Here is a 6,000-nt window from a genome sequence, read left to right on the forward strand (position 1 = left end):
TTTTAAAACCTGGAAAATGCAAGGGTTGACAGCCACATGTTGGGTACTGATGACTGTGAATAGCCCACTGATCATGTATCTCCAAAGACTAGCTACTTCACTTCAGAAGGTCTAGAGAAAGCTTGATGAAGACCCACTGTTCCTTCTCATGGGTGCCTTTTAGACCATACATACATGTCTATTTGTTTCAAACTATTACCTCAGGCTTCACTTCAACCTACCCCTCTAACCATATTCTCTACTACTTTTTCAACAATTCTTAATGGACAAGAGGCTGTTGCTTTACCTGGTATCCAGTTTATGAAAGTAAAGGAAATTGCAAAAACTCAGGCTATAACCGCCTATCCACTTTTTCTTCATAAGCTCATTATGCTTAATATTTCAGTGATCTCCACCAGGGATTTATTATAAATTTTAGTATCTTATCCACTTGAAGAGGGATTGGGTTGAGAGGGGTTTTTTAGATGTTGTTTTCCAATTGAGCATTAAGTGCCCATTGTAGCACTGAGTCCCTCATGGTGTAACAGATGCCTTTGTAATTTAATTCATGTGTGTTCCATGAATATTTATGTATATTAGTTAAAAATAATTCAGCGACAGTAATACTGTTCTGTGTCCCCTAGTCAACAAATAAGAAGAAGTGGCCCCCTTGCCACATGCTTATCTCTCAGTCATTAATGTACAATAACAAATTCCAAACTCTCAGCTGGGAACATTATATTGTAATTGCTTAGTAGGCTATTAGGGCATACCTGTCTGTCAGAATCAAAATACAGAAAATAACACCGCTGTTATGGGCAGAGAATGATTGATTTCTTGTGCCATCTCGTGGAAATATTATTAATTGCAAGAGTCCTTAAACTATTTCATACAGTTCTGTACAAGCAGAAACATCAGTTACGTGGCTCAAGACAGCTTTGCTTCCTACTTGAAGAATTCTGTTGCCTATAAAGTATTAACGTGTTTTGTTAACATCTATATTTTTGATCAGTCCTAAATTTGAAGACTCATCTTTCTGTGTGCCTTGTGAATTGAACACAAGCAGCCTTCATGACAAGGTTCTGATTTATTGTCCTTGTTACAACTATTCTTAGGTCTTCCTCTATGTTCAGATTTATTCAGAAAGATAATAAGCTTCTATTAAAATTCATTACACAGCAGAAGTATTTATTCTCACCTATTCTCACCTGGACTGCTGACTGGAATCTTATTTTTTTTTTTTCCCCAGCACTTTTCTGAAAATCACAGACTAATTGTTCTAACAATAAATATTCACTGATTTCTTAATTAAGCTTATTTAAATGCAAATTAAAATCCCAAACCAATGACAATAATTTAAAAAAAAAAAAAGAACACATTGCTAAAATGATGAAAGATCAGATTTAACTTTTTCCATTATCCAATATAAAGTCAATTAACTATAATTGGAAAATGAACAACCACAAAAAAAGTCTGAAAACAGGAACTTAAATAGGACTGTATTACATCATACAGAACTCAGAAGATTATACAGTTCTATTTTGCAAGTGGTTCAGTTCATTTTTCCTTTCTAAAGCCCACTTGCAGTCAATCAGAGTTTGAACACAAGTTAAATCTTCTGTCTTCTCCCCTTCAGCTGTGTGATATTCTATCTGTAAGAAACCTGAACACTTGCCTAAATCCCAGATCTTTACTCTATAGACATTTGATAAACCTCATTCACAGAACATAAATATTAAGCTTAAAAACAAAACAAAACAAAACAAACAAACAAACAAAACAAAACAAAACAAAACAAAAAAAAAAAAAAGGAAAAGCCTGGTAGAATAACAGTAATGTTTGGAGATTTAGCCATGCATCTCTTTTTATCATTAACGTGAGTCAGTAAAGTTAATCTCCATCTCCCACTTTGAAAATATGTTTGAGGTATTTAATTATTTTTTTATTTACTGTTATCCTTCAATAATGCTTCAGTGTATGAATACCACTAAACAACACAGTAGCAGAGCTCAGCACCATTTTCTTATTGCAGAATGAATTAGAGTTGCATGGATGCAGTACCCAGCAAATGTTTCAGGGACTGCTCCATCCTGCTCTCTCCTCCTCACCTTTCACCTCAGAAGTAGCATGCCCTTTTACCCTATTTCTGCCTCTTTCTAGAGCAGATGTTTCTTTCTTATGCTGCTGCATGACATATTTCAGTTGGTCAAAAATACTCCAAGGACAAGGTCAAGACCAACAAATTGAGAGATTACTTAAATAAAAGCCACTTGACATGTCAAGCTACTGTGCTGACATATTGCAGTGCTGACCTCTTTCAAACTGTACTATTTAAATTCCTCTGATCTGTTAAATGCCTTTCCTTCTTTGCTATTGCTGCAACACCTTTGTTCTGTCAAGCCTGCTGAACCTGTCAGAGGGACGTAAATGCTTACGGAGAAGAAAGGTTACTCTTTTGGCTGTGCCAAGATCTCATTACATGTGGGTCAGTCATGACAGGGAGAAACACAGAGGCACCTATTGTTTGTGGTAAAACTATAACTCCACACAGGTCTTCGTTACAACTCTGAGCCCTGAGCCAGTGACACAGTCCTTGCCTTTCCTTTTTCTTAGCCACTTTTGATTACTTAATCCACTGCTGTGAGAGGGCTCTGACAAGAAACCAGAGCTGCAGCCCCAGCACATTCTGCCCTGCTCTCAGCTGTGCAGTACAGTAGGAGGCCGTACATGCACTGATGCTCCTGGCTGGCTGTCCTCACCACCAGTACGAGTACATGTTTCCAGCTGCTTTGCAACCCCAGCACTAGACACCCTGCAAGAACAAGGTGATAAACTGTGATCTCCCTGTACAGGCCTACTCCATGTCATGCTGATGTGAGAACTGCCACGAGTTTTGCTCTGACCCAAAAACTATGATTCTTCTTAGTGTGGAACATAGTTGACAGGTTGTGCTTCACAATGTAAGCCTATGGAAAGGTTTACTCCAGCACCATCTTTCTTGACAAAATTTTATCCCTGATATCTCCTCAGGTATCTTTCCCACCTTGCTTCAGACCCAGTCTCCATCTATAAGCATCTGTACACGGTTAGGGTCCCTATGACATCTCTTCTGCTTCAGCATCTCTTCCAGGCACCAGATGCATTCCCTAGCCCCTATGGGCCTGGATAAAACAACTGAACACCTGGATTTTCTTGTTATTAAACTTAAGCATGCAGAAAACATTAACCACCTCAAATTACAAGTTTTGAGTAAATGAACTTGAATCAAAGGAACTTTATCTTGTTCTTGAGACTTCAAAGTTCACTTGAATTGTGTTTTTCAGATTCTTTGCAGGCTAAAGTCCTGATACAGTTTCCTCACTCCAGGTGTGGGGTTTCAGAATTGTTCCAGATATCAGGTGTGAGATTTAGTAACACTGTAGTTTCTGCAATCCATTAAAATTAAATCTAAATAGCCTTGACACAGAGAAGTCAACTCAATAAAGAATTCTGAGGTGAGTACCAGTCTTAAGACAATTAGGTATCAGTGTTAATGGATCCATGTCCAAGGAACTGAAGTGCATCATCAGCAGTAATAATGATTCTGCAAGACAAATTAGAAGGCTAATAACACCTAAACAGACCCACAGTATTCTGATTATGTCATTAGTAATAGTAATGCAACTGCAATGACGTCAGAGGCAAATCACATACAAACCTAACTGGAAATTGCCAAACCATCCTGTTGGTAGGTCAGAAAGGGAGGAAAGCTGGCTACCACCCTCTCAGACGTGTTGGCTCTGCAAGGTTAACAGGAGTGGAAAGTAGTGCAAACTTAATTTTGCCATTGCAGTAAACAAACAGGCAGACCTTCATATTCATATTTCTCAGTGTAACTGTAATGTTTATTTTTTTTATTTTCTAGCCTCTTACTTGCTGTCAGACATTTTATTTTCTGTAATTTCCTGCATTTCTTCTTCTCATGCTTTGTTCTTCTGGTTTAATCTCCTTGTACATAAAGTAGCAGTGGTATGCAAAATACCATTGTTTGCCACAGAGAGGACACGGGGGTGACTTTAATTTCTCCTGTGCTACAGGGAACAGCAACTCACTTTGGTCTTTTGCATTTAAGCTGTATGCATAAAGCAGAGGATATGAGCCTCCATCACCCATTATCCTGTGAGTGTGGTGTTGGCCTCAACACCATTATCTGTTGCAGTGGAAAGTGTGTCAGCTTCAATGCTAAAGACTCTTGTTAATATAAGTCTATGCAATGACAGGACAGTAATGCATATTTACAAAGTGTTTTGGTGATTCTTTCTCAGACAGTTATAAATGATTTCTTAGATGAGAGCTTTTTGCACTTGATGAATAGCAGATGATTGTCACTACTTTACTGTTTAATTTTTAAATTAATTTGAAGTATAATTCTCCAACTATAAAGTGCTCTGAGACTACTAAGAAATGAATCACATTAAATGAACTTCATTATAAATCATCATCTTTACATGATGCTCAAAAGTGTGTGCTGGAAGAAATTAATGCATCAAAGCAGGATTTTCAATGTTTCATTTAAACAAAAAATGCATTTCAGAATTAATTAAAAAGAAAAAACACTAGGTGAATATTTAAATTGTTTGTGTGAAACTTCTATTCCAGAGATAAAGGAAAACCAATCTTATGCTTAGTAACAGCATAAAATTTGTAAGTGCTGTAAAATTCTATTTATGCAATAGTCTCAGCTTCAAGTTATTCAAAAATTTAAGAGGGCTACAAATCTGAACAAACAATGACTTAAAGTCTTACATAACAGATGAACTTTCACAAATTACATTTAGGAAAAAGAAAAGACAATGATGCAAGAAATATAACAAACAGAAATTGTATTACACTTTCTACATAAAACTATGACATGTTCCTATTGAAAAGAGCAAGACCAGACATAAAAAACATGAAAATTAAACTTATTTCTGCATGTCCATTAAACTACTCTTAAAATATATAAATAAATATATAAAAGAGATGCTGTGAAATAAAATATTGGAAACTTCCTCATGTATACACTTTTTTTTTTTTTCTTCCAGTAAAATCCAGTCATTTGGAAAACAAAACAAAAGCACAAACAAACAAACAAAAACCCAACTTGCTCTGAACTAAAATGGAAGATGACACTTTTCTTTAATTTAAAGACATTTGCTAATCTTTAGTACAATGACAGTTACTAGAGGCAGCAGACCGAATATCCAATCTATTCAGCTGAGACAGCCATGTAGAATACATAAGTTTTTAGACTGGTTGTTGGATAAAGTTTTAAATTATTTTAAAATGAGGTACAGAAAGTTTGAATGCTTGGAGGAAGTTTTTTGTGCTAACTTTTCTGTGAGCTGCTCAGACATTTGCAGTTCCTCTATATTTACCACCATGATCTTCATTAACTATGGAGATCAATGATAGGATGAGTTTAGGAACTTGCCCCTGCTCTGCTCATCCATTTTGCTAGCACATGGTATGCTTTTACAGCATATAAAAAGTACAGAAATTCTAAGTTTGCAAGGTTAAATTTTTCCAAATTTGTCAAAGATTTGTGAAATCACGAAGTGCTGAAAATGAAATAGTACAGTGGAATGTGGGAAAACAATACAACTGAAATTTTAGACATCCCTAACACCTGCACAATTATTATAAAGAAACAGACATACAATGCTGGTGATTTAAAGTTGGAATTGCAAAGGTAGTAAAAGAAACTTTTTTTTTTTTTTTTTTTTTTTTTTTTTAACATGGAGGTTCATTGTTTCATCAATAAAGAAATTGCTAAGATTAGCTTAGGTTTGCTAAGATTACAGAGTGACAGGGAATGCTTCTTTCTGCACACCTACAGAACAAAAAGTTAAGACAATGCAAAATAAGAATAATCTACAGCAATACAAGAAAATTTAACCTAGATTTAAACTTAGTTTGCAAGCTAATTCTTAAGCTTCTGGAAAGTTTAAGCAGAGTTTAAAATTTTCATTTAGTTAGCTTTTGAACTTTTGGGAAAGTCAC

Source organism: Anas acuta, chromosome Z (genome assembly GCF_963932015.1).
Source record: "Anas acuta chromosome Z, bAnaAcu1.1, whole genome shotgun sequence".
NCBI classification, from domain to species: Eukaryota; Metazoa; Chordata; class Aves; order Anseriformes; family Anatidae; genus Anas; species Anas acuta.